The 17,741-nt window shown below is 34.2% G+C and overlaps 1 pseudogene; it reads right to left on the bottom strand.

Moving 5' to 3' along the window:
• Positions 1-14,153: 14,153 nt before the first annotated feature.
• On the bottom strand, positions 14,154-14,272 carry LOC112471810 (annotated as a pseudogene).
• Positions 14,273-17,741: the final 3,469 nt, after the last annotated feature.

Here is a 17,741-nt window from a genome sequence, read left to right as displayed (position 1 = left end):
ATTTTGAATTTCCCCCAAAGAGCACTAAAGTACATGTTTATTCACATTCTTAACTACATAAAGTATTTAAAATGATCTTGTCCAAAATATTTAATAAAACAGAAAGATAATATATATTATATAAGATAACATATAATTTATACATTCGATGTAGTACAAAAGTGTGATTGTGTTCATTTGTTCATTCATTTATTGGCTAGCCTTTATTTTTCAGATTTTTCTCTGATAAATATCACCCAAAAGAGAACTATTTTGTAAATGAAACTTAGATATACTCACATCAAGCAACATACTTCCCAGAAGCACTGGATATTTGCTTCATAAACAAGTAAAACAGTGAATTTTACATTATTGAATGAGATTCAGAGCATTATCAACTCTCTATTAGGAGAGAAATGTTTTATGAGCTGATTTTCTTTTTTAATACTCAAGAAAATTTCATCAAAATTCTCTTTCATGAAAATTTCTTCTTTTGAGGTCATGAAGCTACCCTCTGTATAATTTCAGAATTCTCTTGATAAATTATATTTATTGTATTTTGCTAGTAATGAATATGTACCTTGTGGTTTTAAATTCTTTAGTGTTTTAATACAGAATATTTAGTTTATGTTTACTTTCCATTGCAGAGGTATATACCTAATATTTACTGTAATTACACTTCATTTTGCTTTCTTTAATCTCTACCAACATTTTAGAATCAAATTGCACCTAATTTAGAAATGTTTTAATCATATTAGACTCATTTGTTTAAAAAGTCCATCATAAAAAACAAAAGAGTTGTCTGAGATATAATAAATATATAGGTTTAAATATGTCAAATCTGAAGCTTTCTATACCAAATGGTTCATAATACAATGCACCAAAACAAGCTAAGATTTCTGGTTTTAAAGTTATAGAGTAAGGGGATGTACAGAAGAAGCCACCTGAGACTGCTAGGAGGGACCGAGATGCAGAATGGGCTGGTCCCACACCCACATATGGCAGTTGAAAATCAGTAGGTAACACAATGCAATATATATATGCCTTATTGTTGAAACTGTTGTACACCTGAAACTTTCTGGATTTCATCAACCAATGTCACCATAATAAAAATAAATTAATTAATAGAAAGAAAGAAAGAAAGAAAGAAAGAAAGAAAAAGAGAGAGAGAGAGAGAGAGAGAGAGAGAGAGAGAGAGAGAGAGAGAGAGAGAGAGAGAGAGAGAGAGAGAGAGAGAGAGAGAGAGAGAGAGAGAGAGAGAGAGAGAGAGAGAGAGAGAGAGAGAGAGAGAGAGAGAGAGAGAGAGAGAGAGAGAGAGAGAGAGAGAGAGAGAGAGAGAGAGAGAGAGAGAGAGAGAGAGAGAGAGAGAGAAAGAAAGAAAGAAAGAAAAAGAAAGAAAAGAAATCTTGCCATTTGCAATAATATGAGTAGACTTAGAGGGTATGGTGTTAAGTAAAGTATGTTAAACAGAGAAAAACAATTGCCATATGATTTCACTTACAAGTGGAATATAAAGAACAAAATGAACAACGACAACGACAAAAAAAAAAAACAGAAACAAACTCATAGATACGAAGAACATTTTGAGGGTTACCAGATGGGAAGGGAATTGCAGAGGTTGGGTGAAAAGAGGAAAGAATTAAGAAGGATAAATTGGTAGTTACTAAATAGTCATGGGGATGTAAAGTACAACATAGGGAATATAGTCAATAATATTGTAATAATTATGTATAGTGTCAGATGGGTACTAGAATTTCTCAGGTGATCACTTCATAAGGTATATAAATGTCTAATTTTGTATATCTGAAACTAATGTACTATTATATGTCAACTATAGTTGAAAAAAAAAAAAAGGCACCCGTGTGTAAAGGGTAATATAGAAAGCTTTGCACATTCTCAGGGCAGTTCCTATGCCCAGAAAACATCAGAGAAGACCGCAAGTTTTCAACTCTGGCTGACCTCTAGTCTTGATTCAAGCAGAAGTGAAGGCTATGGCAAAGCACTAAAATAGCTGACTAAGATTCGAAGTATTGCCTGAGTACCAAGTCAATTTATAAAGAATGGAAGAGGGTGTTTTTCTTATTTTCTTTTCCTCTCCTTTCCTCTCATCCTTTTCTTCAACTACTTCCTCCCTCTGTCCCTCCCCTTCCTCTTCTTCCTCTTCTTTTTCTATTCTTATCCTTTCTCCCAATATCTCTCCTGGCAATTGAAGAAATTTCTGTCAAAACGCTACTGAAGAAAAGCTAAAGGAACAAAGATTTCAGAGAATATACATGAAAAAAAACACAGGCTCAAAAAAACGTTTAGAAAAGTTAGTAAACTAACGACTAAAGCCTACGGCAAACAAAGAGAAACCTGAGCAGGAGGAAATATGTTTCCTGAGTTACACATTCTAATACTCAAAATACTTAGTTTTCAACAACAACAACAACAACAAACACCTTTTTTTCTCTTTTTTAATTTTTTTATTTAATTGAAGAAATAATTTTTTTTTTCCCATTTACCTCCCCCTATCCCCTCCCTCCTATCCTCTGGTAACCACTAGTCTATGTCCACGTCCATGAGTCTCTGTTTGTCCTGCTCATTTGTTGCTTTTAGGTTTATTTCCCACATATAAGTGATAGCATGTGATTTCCAACTTTTTCTGTCTGGCTTATTTTGCTTAGCATGAATATCTCAAGGTCCATCCAGATTGTTGCAAATGGCAGTATTTCATCTCTTCTTATGGCTGAGTAATGTTCCATTGTATATATGTACCACAGCTTCTTTAGCCAATTATCTATTGTAAGACACTTCAGTTTTTTCCATGTCCTGGCCACTGTGGATGATGCTGCTATGAACATTGGTATGCAAATATCTTTTTGGATATGAGTTTTCAAGTCTATGGGGTAAATACCCAGTAGAAGAATTGCTGAATCATATGGTAGATCATTTTTAGTTTTTTGAGGAACCTCCATACTGTTTTCCATAGTGGCTGTACCAATTTGCAGTCCCACCAGCAGTGTATGACGGTTCCTTTTTCTCTGCCTCCTCTCCAACATTTATTATTACTTGTCCTAGCTATTCTTACAGGTGTGAGATGGTATCTCATTGTGGTTTTGATTTGCATTTCCCTAATAGTTAGCAATGTTGAGCATCTTTTCATATATTTGTTGGTCATTTGTACGTCCTCTAGGCATAAGTATCTGTTCAGGTCCTCTGCCCATTTTTTGATTGGATCATTTGTTTTTTTGTTATAATTGAGTTGTATGAGTTCTTTGTATATTTTGGATATTAGGCTCTTATCGGAGGTGTTGCTTGCAAATATATTTTCCCATTTAGAAGGTTCTCTCTTTACCTTGTTGACTATTTCTTTTGCTGAGCAGAAGCTTTTTAGTTTGATTCAGTCCCTTTCATTTATTTTAGTTTTTACTTCCCTTGCCTTTGAGGTCAAATTCATAAAATCTTCTTTAAGTCCAAGGTCTATGAGTTTAGTTCCTATGTTTTCTTCTATGCATTTTATTGTTTCAGGTCTTATATTCAGGTCCTTAATCCATTTTGAGTCAATTTTGGTGTGTGATGATAGACAACAGTCTAATTTTATTCTTTTTGCAGGTGGCTTTCCAGTTTTTCCAACATCATTTATTAAAGAGGCTTTTCTTTCTCCACCATATGTTTTTGGCTTTTTTGTCAAAAATAATTTGCCCATATAAATATGGGTTTATTTCTGGACTCTTGATTCTCTTCCATTGGTCTGTGTGTATGTTTTTCTGCCAATACAATGCCGTTTTGATTACTGTCACTTAGTAGTATAATTTGAAGTCAGGCAGAGTGATGTCTCCAGGCTCATTCTTTTTTCTCAGGATGACTTTGGCAAATCAGGGTCTTTTGTGCTTCCATATGAATCTGATGATTTTTTGTTCTATTTCTTTAAAAAATGCTGATGGGATGTTGAAGGGGATTGCATTAATTCTGTATAATGCTTTAGGTAAAAAGGTCATTTTAACTATGTGAAATAGAATATCTTTCCATTTCACTGTATCTTTTTCAAGTTCTTTTAAGAGGGTCTTATAGTTTTCATTATATAGAAAAAAATTTCTTTAAGGATGCAAAGAAACAAGAAAATGTGATCCATTCATAAAAGAACTAAGCAGGAATTGTTAGTTCCGGAAGCACAAATAATAGACTTACTAGACAAAAACTTTAAATCAAGTGTCATAAGTATGCTCAAAGAACTAAAGTCAATCAGGATATTGTGTATGAAAAAAATTGAAAATATCAATATGGAGATAGAAATTATAAGAAGAATCCAAACATAAATTCTGAAGCTGAAAAGAACAATAACTGAAATAAGTAAAGGATTTCAAAAGCAGATTTTTGCAGGCCAAAGAAAGAACTAATGAACTTAAAGATAGTACAATTGAGATTATCAAATCTGAGAGCAGAAAGAAACATAAAGAAAAATTAACAGAGCTTAAGAAACTCTCAAAGCACTATCAAGTACACAAACATATACATTATAGAAAAAGAGAGAGAAAGAAGCAGAAATATTATTTGAAAAATAATAGCCAAAACTTCTCAAATTTGATGAAAGACATTAATCTATATATTTAAGAACTTCAATGAACTTCTGGTAGAATAAACTCAAAGAGATCCACATTGAGACACATTATAAACAAATTGTCAAAAGCAAAGGAGAGAGTATCTTAATAACAGCAAGAGAAAAGCAGTTCATCAAGTCGAATGTATCCTCAAGATTGACAGTGCGTTTTAAATCAGAAATCTTTAAGGCCAAAAGAGAATGCAATGTTGTTTTCAAAGTGCTGAAAGGGAGGGTGGCCACTGTCAAAAAATAATTCTATGTCTGGTAGAACTATCCTTCAAAACTGAAGGAGAAAATAAAACATTCCTACATGAGCAAATGCTGAGAGAGTTTGTTGCTTGCTTATCCTCCCTACAAGAAATGCTAAAGAGAGTCTTTCAGGCTGAAATAAAAATATACTAGATAGTAACTCAAGGCCATACAAAGAAATAAAAAAACTCCAGTGAAAGTAACTACATAAGTAAATACAAAAGTCAATATTATTTTATTTATTTTGGTTTATGACTCTTCATTTTATATCCTGTATGATTTAAAAAAAATGTATAAAACAATGATTGTAAATCTATCTTAATTGATTCACAATACATAAAATGCAATTCTTGAGACAATAATATCACAAAAAAAGAGACCGCTATATAGGATTAAAGGTTTTATATCTTACTGAAAACTAAATTGACATCAATTTAAGTTAAATTTTTATAAATTTAGAATAATTGTAATTTCAATGGTAAACACTAAGACATTATCTAAAAATATACAGATGAAATGAGAAGGAAATCAATATGTTACCCCATAAAAAAATCAATTAAAAATGACAAAAGCGGTCATAAAAATATGTTTAAGATAATATTTCCTCTGTATACATGAAAGATACCTCACACATGAGGAATTTATGACCTATTTCAGGAGAAGAGGGTACGAAGAATGTCAAAGTTACCCTTTTGCTTCTCATATTTCTTTTCTCTAATTCCTTCAGCTTAAAATATTCAATGTGCAAGGTTCCATGTTTTGGGATAGCATGTCCTGAATCCCATCATTAGGAAATCTATAAATATATGAAGATTAAACAATATACTTTTAAATAATCTATGGGTTTAAAAGTTTCAAGAAAAAAATTTAATACTTTAAATGAAAATAAAAATATAATATATCAAAATTGTGGGATTCAGCTAAAGCAGCATTTACAGGGAAATTTATGACGCTGAATGCATTTATTAAAAATGAAGAAAGATTCAAAATCAATAACCTAAGCTTCCACCCTAGGAAACTAGAAAAATTAAAGAAATTAAGTATAAACATAGTAGAATAAAGGAAATAATATAAACTAGATGGGAAACAGGAAACAGTAGAGGAGAATCAATTTTTAAAAAGCTAATGATCTAAAAAAAATAAATAAAATTTTGAAGCATCTAGTCAGTCTAACCAAGAAAACAATGAGAGAGAGAGAAGACACTAATTATCAATATCAGGAATTAAAAAGGAGGCATCACTACTGATCCTATAAATATTAAATCAATAATAGACCTTATACAAAATCAGCAATATGCCTTGTACAATTATTAATTCAAAATGGATCAGAAACCTAAATGTAAAATGCAAAATTATAAAATTCCTAGAAGAAAATTTGAATGACCCTGAGTTTTTAGACACAATACCTAGAGCATAATCCATGGGGGCGGGGGGGGGGCGGTAGTGATAGACACTAAGAGAATAAATAAAAAAGCCATTGACTAGGAGAAAACATTTGCAAATCATGTCACATAAAATATTTCTATCTAAAATAGAACTCTTAAAACTCCCAACAACCCAATATAAAAAATGGGCAAAAGGTCTAAACAGTCATTTTACCAAAGGACATATGTAGATGACAAATAAGTACATGAAATGATGCTCAACATCATTCGTCATTATGGAATTGCAAATTATATCAACAAGATTGTAGGATTAACTCAGAACATAGCCCCTTCACATACTCAGAAGATAGATAGCTGCCCAGCCAGCAGCCAAGGAAGGCAGTACACAAAGAGCTTTCTGAAGTGCCTACTCTCGAGGACGTTTTCTGCTGCTCCCATGGACATTATCTGCTCCCGTAACCAAGCGGCACATCTTGCTCCCACCCATCTGAGAAGGTGGCTGTTCCCCCAATGACATACCCCTCCCTCTGCTTGTGGGCATAAAAAACTCTGCTAGCACTTGGTCAGCAACAGTTTGTCTTCCTGCAGTTCTGTCTCATGAATAATAAATAACATTTCTCACCCTTCTGGTCCTCCTAGTGGTTTTTCCAGAATATCCAAATCCAGGTGCAAGTTCCAGGCCTGGTGATCCTGCTTTACAAAGATACCTCTACATCCCTATTGGAATGGTGAAAATCCAAGACATGGACAATACCAAATTTTGGTGAGAAAGCAAAGCAACAGGAACTCTCATTCTTTGCTGGTGGGAATGCGGAAGGTTACAGTCATTTTGAAAGAGTTTGGCAGTTTCTCATAAATTTAAACATAGACTTACCATACAACCCAGTCGTTATGCTCCTTGATATTTCTTAAGTGAACTGAAACTTATGTTCACAAAAAGACTAGTATATAAATGTTTATAGCAGCACTATTCATAATCACCCAAAACTGAAAGTAACCAAGATTTCCTTCAATGGGTGAGTGAATAAACAAATTATTGTACATCCATGCAATGGAAGGCTACTCAACAATGCAAAAGAACCAGCTATTGATTTATGGAGAAAACATGTATTAATATTAAGCATTCATTTTGCTAAAAAGCCAAATGCAAAGGCTACATAATGTATGATTCTATTCATTTCTAGAAAAGGTAAAACTATAGAAACAGAAAACAGATCAGTGGTTGCCCAGTCTTGTGGGGGCAAGGAGTGGTGAACACAAAGGGATGCACAGGAGAATTTTTACAGTGATGGAACTATTTTTAGATGATGCTGGCATGGTGGATATATGACTTCATGTGTTTTCCAAAATGCATAGAATTTACACCAGAGAGAGCTTTAATATATACGAATTAAAAACTAAAATCAACAAGCAAGTCAAAGGATCCAAGAATTGAATTCAGACCATGCCAAAAAGAATGTAACTATCATAAATATATAATAGCACTGAAAGGAGTGAGGGTATAGGCATTGATCTAACAGTGTTTTGGCTAAAAACTTTAAGTCTAAAGATAAAAAAAAAAAAAAAGAAGAACTATACATTATTAACACTGTTCTCCAGTTGACGAAGTAGTTTTTCATGAGGCACAGGTCAATAATTCTGAAACTGCTTCCCATGTGTGCTGGAGTCAAACAAATAGGAAAATAGATGGCTGCTAGTAAAAAGTCAGGCTTTTCACTGTTGGAGAGGAGTTAAAGAGAACCAAAGGGCAAGCTAGATGAACCACATAGCATGGGTTAGAATTGGAGACACCAGTATGAAGTCATAATTAGCTTGACATAGATGCATATGAAAAAATATACATATATGTAATAGTATACATACTTCCTAGCTCAGTCCACTGAGAGGATCCCATGACACCCTGGCTCTGCTTTGAGCCAGTCTCAAGCACACAGTAGCCATGATAAGCACCACTCAGATTCATCAGACAGCACACATGCCAACACACACACCAGAGCACAGACAAATCCAAAAAACTCAGTCATTAAATCTGGAGAATCAGGTAACCATCATCTGAGATTCACATGCATCTGGCAAGCAAACCTACCAGTGACAGTGCATCCAACAGCAGCTGTCACCTGCTATAATGATTTTAGAATTATTTTTAAATCTCTAAGAACTAACATCAGGTGACCAATCCAATCTTCTGTTATAGAATGAAAGAGACAAGCTCGTGTTATTTTGATGACGAGAAATACCACTCTTCACACTGAAGAGCAATGGCTATTGGCACTTAACAAATCCCACTCATCTGTAAGCTTAAGGAAGACACACTGGACTAAAGAAAAGGTTGTCCCAAGACTGTCTTTGTCAGCTTGCACATTTCATCCATCATCAGCCCAGCCTTCAGGCCCTCTTTAAGGAGTTAATCTATTCATTCCATGCTCCACAGTAACAGGACAGATAACCTTCTAGAACCAAAAAACATGGGTAATGACCACTCACAATCACCATTTTACCAGAACATTCCATCTCCTGCGTCTGAGTCTATGCCAGAAGGTGCACAAAATATACATAGCAAATCACTTTTGGCACATGAGAATGTCTCCTCAGGTAAGACATCCTAACTGTGGCTCAGTGCTGGTCAGTGTTAGAGCATGGCTCTTGTAGGGATGTTGACAATGGTTCCTCCAAACTCTGCATATCATCTGGAATCATGTCATGTCTCCAGTCCTAGTGTCTTTCAGGTCCTAGTCTAAAACATGTTGCCCAACTCCCTAGTCCTTAAGTGTCTGTTGACCTTTATACACTATCAAATACCCTAATAATTCCTTTGTAGCAAGGCTAGCACTATCACTTGCATACTCTGTCAATCATTCTTCAGAATGCAAATAAATTGCAAAAAGAGAGGTGAGTATGGAGTAAATATCACACACTACAGAACACTTTCAATATTATATATAGCCGTGGGGGGCTCAAGAGCAGAGAACAATTTCAATTTGCTGCATTTATATTCAGGCCAAGTTTGCAATGCTAGTTTTCATTGGTTGAAAGTGTGAGGTAGGAGAAAGTGGAGAATATATTTTTTTCTTCACATAAGGAGCCCAGATCCACGAATGACCCCTTGGAAAAGAGGTACAAGGAATATTAAGACACTTGGTCACTAAACTGGTTATACTCTGAAATATAAAAAAGAAATACACTTTAATTATGTTACCTCCAGAGATTTGGGAGCTGCTTGTTAGAGAATAGTAATACTAGTGACCATGGATGTGACATTCAGAGCCTTGCACATATGAGGGAACATGGCAATAGTCTCATATCTTCACTTATTAAATTTAGAGGAAAACTGCTAACACAAGGTAGAGTGTCAATTTATCCAACTCATATGTTCTGTGCCAAGAACTGTGGTTTACTGTGAAATGAGAATGTGCTACTAATATACTACTTCTCTGGAATAACAGAACAATTAAAAGGGGGATCAATAGAAACTTTTTAAAATATAATTTGATTCTTTCAAAAATGTCCAAAAGTCTGTACCTATAGTTTCTCAAATCATTTAAACATGCACAAAGGGCTTATGAGCATGGGCTTTGGGGTCCAATAGACATTCACGTTTCATATTCATGCTATATATATATATGTATGACCTGGGTAAATGGGTAAAATGAGGTTAAATAGGTTAATAAGGTTGCCTTAGACCTGTTCTGAAGATTAGAGAACTCAAGTTTGTGTCTAGACCATAGAAACACTAAATAAATATTAATCATCATTGTTCCAAAAAAAATTTTTTTTAATTAAAACACATTCTAGCTGTCTTTGGTCTAAAATGAGTATATTAAAGTAAATAGAAAACCTGAGGCATCTGTAAAAATAAGTTTCCCAAAGTTTTAATAAGGTAAAGAGAACTCTGAGAACTATTTTCCTTTTTGCAGAGTAATCATTTGAAGCTTTCAAAAGAGTAGCCACACAAACATAGATAGCAGTAGCACAGTTTCATAATAGTCAATCTTCCTAAATAGAATTTTTACCTTCTCAGTTCTTGGATAACAAGGTACCTGCTGCTGTGATCTTTTAAGTTCCTCCAGTCTCCTTTTCCTTCTTCTTTCCCACAACTGTCTCTAGGACAATCCCTGATCTCCTTAAATCTCCCCACTGCTGACTACCTTACTCATTTATAGAATTCTCTCAAAACCCTGCATACACCTTGGCAAAATTTAACCCCACGATAATGTAGAGAAAGCTCCTTATATTGTATACATGTCTGTGTCCTGGCCAGTCTCCATTTTCTCCAGCTCCAGCTGATCTCTTCTCCATAAAGTGGTGATTAATTAAATGTGGTATATGCATACCATAGAATATCTTGTAGCATTATTAAAATAAATAAGTCAGCTTATGGAACAGTCATGTGGTATTAAGTATGAAAAGTAAGCTGCTAAAAAACACAAGTAATATAATCTAGTTATGCTTCATACATATGAGTGTTTAGAAAGCAAGGTAATAATTGTCACACAATTTGTGGGATAGGGTTTATCTCCATGGGTGGATTTACCTCTGTCTTTATTTGGGTATATATACAACCCTCCTGCTTGAGAGTCCTAGGAACAACAATATATAATTAAAATGTTAGAAGCTGCTGTTAATCCAAATTCTAAATGAAATTAATGTAAAATTTCTCTAACGTTATAATCTGTCAGTGAACATAATCCCACCAACAAAAATTTATTTAAGCATAAATTGCACAAAATTGCATCTGATGTTGCTTTTAATGTAAGATTCACCTACATTTGCACTTGTTTAGCAGCCAGCAGGTCTCTTTCCAAGAACAGCTCTGAACTCTTTCTTTAAAGGCCGGTGCACCATTCAGCCTCCTCAGGGAAATTGTACTTTCTTCCGCCACAGGAAAGCTGCATGGAAGGGTAGATGGGAAAGCTCTGGACTTATCCAGGACCTTCCTGTTCACTTTAGTATTGTTTCATTGTTTATGAATCCTTTTACATCTTTTGAGTTATTGGCTCCCTCTTCTGGACAATCTGTTTTACAACTGAAATTTGCTTTCATAAAAGCTGGTCGGTCACAATGACTGATAGTGTCAGGCAAAAAAAAAATCAAAAACATAATTTCTAACAGTTAAAAGTTATCCTGTGTCTAATGCTTTAGGAAAGTTTGCTTCTTTTCCAAGTAACAAATTCTACAAAACAGGAGTCTGTTGTTTCCTATGCTCTAGCCTATTCTTTATCAAGGTCCAGAAATTTGAGTTCCCACTGCAATCAGAGACGGTCTTGTTTTCTTTAAAAACAATGGTATATAAAATTACAGCATGCTGCTAACTTTCATTCCAGAACTTTGAGTACCAACCATTAGCTTGAGGCTCTGTAGCTAAGCATTCTGCTGTAGAGAACACAGAGAGACAGCAAAGGAACTTTAAAACCAATGTGTCCACACAGCCCAGAGTGCTGCTCCTTAGGGACATTAAACCTCTTCTGTAAAAATGTTTTAAAGTATAAAAAATTTAACAAGGACTAATTAAACAAATTGTGATAATACATTTATGCAGCCATTTTAAGTATTGGTATGATACATAATAATGTGGGAAGATCAGATATACACTGTCGTGCAAACAAAAAGGGTTAAAAGGGCTGCTAGGTGGACACCAATGCATTTATTTTGATTTGCTACATTTTATTTATCCTAATCAAAATATTTTTCTGCTATGAACATATATAAATTTATAATATATGTTAATTAATTAAGACCAAAAAATGCATGTGTGTATACACTAATCTCAAATAATGACTTCTTTAAACCATTTTTATTTTGAAATAATTGTAGAGTTACAAAATGTTGTAAGAAATATAGAGAGGTCCTGCATACCCTCCACCTAGTTTCCTCCAATGATAACATTTTGCATAATTAAAGTATAGTATCGCAAACAAGAAATTGACATTGGTGCAAGCTGCAGGCCTTATTCAAATTTCACCAGTTTATATACTTACATTTGTGTATATGTATTTTTAGTTCTATGCAGTTTTATCCTCATCTATATTCATACAACCACCACCATGGTCAAGGTACAGAATTTTTCCACCACTGAATCTCTCACATTACTCTCAACATTTGAATTACCAATACCTTTAGAGTATTTAAGTAAAGATGTCTAATAGGCATTTGGACTGGTATTCAGGGGAAGAATATATCCTGAAAGATCTGCTTAAAACTTATCAATCATCTAAGTAAAGGCAGAAGTCAAAGATGAAAATGTATGAGGCTTTAAGAGAGTACATGTAGAGTCATAACAGAAGCGAGCCTGTTCAAAACTCTGAGAAATCTCAGTTTAAGAACTGATTGGAAGAAGGAAACAAGAAGAAATTAGATACAGCAAAACTGGAATAAACTCTTGTTGTAAAAACTAAAAAGGGGGGGGCGGTGTTCATAAGTAAGAACTGGTGAACTTTGTCAGATGATGCAGAGAATACAGACAAAGTAGGGGCTATGTTGTGTCATTATTGAATCCAGCAAGTGGAGCTTCTATTTCAATGGAATGGTAAGAGAAAAATCCAGAATACAAGAGATTGATAAGTGAATAGAAACTTTAGATGTAAAGACAAGAATTATAACTAATCTTTAATGACTTCAAATTTTAAAGTAAAAAATTTTTTTAATAAGGTTGGATATTTGATAAATTTCTAAGCTTATAATCCCTGTTCCTTCTACTTAAAATAACCTGCCACATCTTGTCAATTTCTCGTCTCTCCCTAGTTTATTTTTCTTAGCATTTTTTACCACATGATATATATATTTGCTTATTTCTTTTTTTCCATAATAGAATTAAGCTTGGTTAGAGCAGACACGTTGTTTATCTTGTTCCTTATTGTATTCTCAACATCTAGTAACTTGTCTCAAAGAAATGGAGATCTATAAATTACCAAATATTTCAAAATAACTTTCTTAAGGCAAGTCAGAGAGCTACAAGATAACACAGATAGACACCTCAACAAAATCATAAAATGGTAAATAATCAAAATGAAAGTTTCAACAGAGAAATAGAAATTATATGTTTTTAAAAGAAATTCTGGAGCTGAAGAACACAAGGAATAAAAATTTTAAATGCAATAGAGAGATTCAATAACAAACAAGCAGAAAAAAGGAGTATGCGAATTTTAAGACAAGTCAGTTGAAATTATTCCATCAGAGGAGAAAAAAAGAAAATAATAATACAGAAGAGTAAAGAAAGCCTATGTGAATAATAGGACAACATAGAATGAAACAATATTTGCATCATGGGAGTCCCAGAAGGAGAAGAGAGGAAGAAAGAGGCAGAAAACTTATTTAGAGAAAGAATGCCTGAAAACTTTGCAAATCTGGAAGAAACTTACATTCAGGTACATGAAATTCATATGTACAAATTAAAACGTACAAATTGGTAGTTATGAAATAATCATGGAGATGTAAAGGATAGGGATACAGTCAATAATATTGCAATAACTCTGTATAGTCCCAGGTGGGTACTAGATGAGTCAGGGGGATCACTTCATAAATTATAGAAATTTTATGAAGTCTAACCACTATGCTATATACCTGAAACTAACACAAAAGAATACTGAATATTGAATTTAATATTTTAAATTTTTTTAAAGGTGGGGAAATGTGAAGGGGAATAAGAGCTTCAAATTTCCAGGTATAAAACAAATAAGTCATGGGACATAATATACAGCATGGAGAATATAGTCAATAATACTGTAATAGCATTGTATGGTGTCAGATGGTTGTCAGACTTATCATGGTGATCACTTCTGTAGGTATAGAAATGTTGAATAACTACAGTATATACCTGAAACTAATATAATATTGTCTGCTAACTATATTTTAATAAAAATATTTTTTTAATTTTTTTTTTTAAGGCGAGGCAACCCTTGGTTGACCTCACAGGTTGCAAGGAACTTGACAGTTTATAATCTTTTATTTTTTTAATTTTTTTACACCTATAGCACCTGGTCTTCCTAGGTGGTCTCCCATCCAGGTACTATCCAGGCCCAATCCTGCTTAGCTTCCAAGATCAGACAAGATTGGGCTTGTTCAGGGTAGCGTGGCCGTAGACAATAAAAATATTTTTAAAAAATTAAAAATAGAACCATATGACCCAGTAATTCTACTTCTGGATATTTATCCAAAGAAAATAAAAACACTAATTCAAAAAATACATATGCTTCCTATGTTCATTATAGCATTATATATTTACAGTAGCCAAGATATGCAAACTAAGTTTCCATCGATAGATAAATGGATAAAAAAGTGATATATACATACCACTGAATATTATTCAGGTGTAAAAAGAATGAAAGTGTCCCATTTGCAACAACATGGATAAACCTAGAGAGTATTATGCTAAGTGAGATAATTCAGACAGAGAATATATATAATTTCACTTATATGTGAATCTAAAAATTCAAAACAAAACAGAAATAGACTCATAGATATAGTGAACAAACTAAAGATTTCCAGAGAGGAAATGAGGGGTGCTAGGGCAAAAAAAAAAATGAAAGAGAATAAGAAGTACAAATTTCCAGTTACAAAATAAATAAGTCACAGAGATATAAAGTATAGCAGAGGGAATATAGTCAATAATATGACTTTGTATGATGACAACGGGTTACTAGTCTTATGTTAATCACTTTGTTAGGTATATAAAGATTGAATAACAATGTTGTATACCTGAGTCTAATATAATATTGGATGTTAACTATATTTTAATAAAAAAGTTTTTGTACATTTTGAATAACTATTCTTTATCAGATGTGTCTTCAAGAATATTTTCTTAATGATTCGTCTCTTTATTCTCTTAACAATGGTGCCTTCCACAGAACAGAAGTTTTTTAATTTTAATGAAGCCCAGCTTATCTATTTTTTTTCATAGGTCATGGCTTTAGTGTTTTATCTAAAATATCATTGACATAACAAAGATACCAGGTTTTTGTTTTTGTTTGCAGATGCTTTCTGACTGTGGCTTGTCTTTTCATTCTTTAACAGTGTCTTTTGCACAAGTTTTTATTTTTAATGAAGTACAGTTTATCCATTCTTTCATAAATTGTGCCTTTGGTGCTATATCTAAAAAGTCATCATATAGCAAAGGTCTAGGTTTTCTGCTATGTTATCGTCTGAGAGTTTTATAGTTTCGCATTTTACATTTAGTTCTGCAATCTATTTTGAGATGTTTTAGTGAAGGATTAAGGTCTCTGTCTTAATTCATTGCATTGTATGTGGATGTCCAATTGCACCAGCACCATTTGTTGAAAAGACAATTATTAATTTCAAAATAGCATTTTATTTAAAAATAAAATTATAACATTTATCTTCAAAATGCCAAAATTGCACAGTCCATGTAAATATGTTTGCATTATTTTTTCTAAAGCAAAGATATTACTGTTATTTTTCTTTGACAAAATAAAAAGTAACTCGAATAATCTTGTATGTGGTCATCTAAGCATTCATGCTCAATAAGGAAGCAGCAAACACTCGGTATGTCTTAAGTGGTCTTAATATGGAGAATGTAATTCAAGTAATTTAGTCACTACTTTTTAAAAACACTAGAACTGACATCAGAAGCATGGCAGTATGAGGGCTCTCCCCAATCTCTCCCCTTGAAACTACAACAAGTTGAACACCTACAATCCAACAAATAACACTCAACCTGCCACATGAGTACGCCTGACAGATCTCTGCACATCAAAGCATCTGAAGGTGGGCCAATCATGTGAGACAGGGAGGTGGAAAGGCAGAGAGGATCAAAGCCCAGAGAACACAGCCCAGAGCTCCACACAGTCTAGGGGGAAGAGAGAAGTACACAGAAGTATTTTGGCTCTTTGAAGATCCAAATAGTCCTGCCTGACTTATCAGCATATTCCATGAAGCAGAGCCCAGTGATCAGGGCAGAGAACAGGGCAGAGGCCCAGTGCAATCTGGCGACAGCTGTGTTTTAGCAACTGCCATTGCCAGGCAGAAAGCTGAGTCACGGAGCCTGGTCAACTTCCCCCACCATCCCAGAGCATATCCTTCCCACCACCCCCATATCCTCCCAGAGCTAGCAATGAGCCTCAGGGGAATTTATTGCAACCAGACTGACAGGGGCAGAGATCTAGAAGCGAGGCAGCTGAAGCTTGAGGGACAGCATTACTGGCAGGAAAACAGCCACATACACCACTGGCTTCTCCCAATCCACCTCACCTAGTCAGGCTGATTCAGAAGAAAGCAGGAGAGCATTGAATTCGACAATACCAGGGTTTGGGGAAATTTTCAGAGGCTCAGACTTTCATCTCCCTTCACATTCTCCCATGGGAGCCATGCAACCTGGTCATAGAAAAAAAAACACGCACCTTCCCAGAGAATAAATGGAATTTTTTACCACAAAGCTGATATCTGGGAGGCTTGGGCAATGCAGGAGGCTTGGGCGCCACCTACCGGAAAAAAATCTCTTATCAACATGCTAAAGAGAGATCAATATATAATAAATTTTCTTTAAAAAAAAAAAGCAGAGTTTATTCTCATAAATGCCTAGAGAAATGGTTCATCAAACACCACGAACAACCAAGGTGACAAGGCAGCTCAGAAATAAAATAAAAAGTTACCAGAAAATAAGCTTAAAGATATAAAAATATGTGATTTAAATGACAGAGAATTCAAGACTGCACTTCTGAAAAAACTCAATGAGGTGGGAAAAAATTCTGACCAATAGTTCAAAGAACTTAGAAACAAAATCAACGAACAAAAAGAATACTTTACCAAGGAGACTGAAAATCTAAAAAAGAACCAAATAGAACTTCTGCAGATGAAAAACTCATTAAAAGCAAAGAAGAATGAAATGCAAGCTTAGGAAACAGAGCTGACTAGAAGGATGAAAGAATTGGTGATATCGGAGACAGAAATCTGGAAATGACACAGATGGAAGGAGAGACTTGAGAGTAAAAAAAAGAAAAAGAAAAAGAAAAGAAAGAACTCTACAAGAACCATCTGACACCATCAGAAAAAGCAATATAAGAAGAATGGGCATACAGAAGGAGAGGAAAGGGAGAAGAGAACAGAGAGCCTATTCAAACAAATAGTCAACAAGAACTTCCCAAACCTATGGAAATAACTGGATCCTCAAATCTAAGAAGCAAACAGAATACCTAATTATCTTAACCCAAAAAGTCCTTCTCCCTTCTCCAAGATACATTATAGTAAAATTGTCAAAAGTCAATGACAAAGAAAGAATTCTCAAGGCAGCCCGAGGGGGTGGGGGGCGGGGAAAGACAATAATTTACAAAAGAAACCCATTAGATTATCATTGGACTTTTCAGCACAAACTATACAAGCTAGAAGGAAGTAGAACCAAATATTCAAACTATTGAAAGAGAGAAATCACCATCTAAGAATAATATATCCAGTAAAGATCTCCTTTGAATATAAAGGAGGAATAAAGACCTTTTCAGACATAGAGAAGCTGAGGGAATTTTCTACCACCAAGAGTGCATTACAGGAAATACTGAAGTGTCATTCTACCTGAAACAAAGGGGGAAAAAAAAATACATAAC

This window comes from Pteropus alecto, unplaced genomic scaffold (genome assembly GCF_000325575.1).
Source record: "Pteropus alecto unplaced genomic scaffold, ASM32557v1 scaffold129, whole genome shotgun sequence".
NCBI lineage: Eukaryota > Metazoa > Chordata > Mammalia > Chiroptera > Pteropodidae > Pteropus > Pteropus alecto.
The sequence above is the reverse complement of the archived record's forward strand: the minus strand, read 5'-3'. Positions and strand labels throughout refer to the sequence as shown.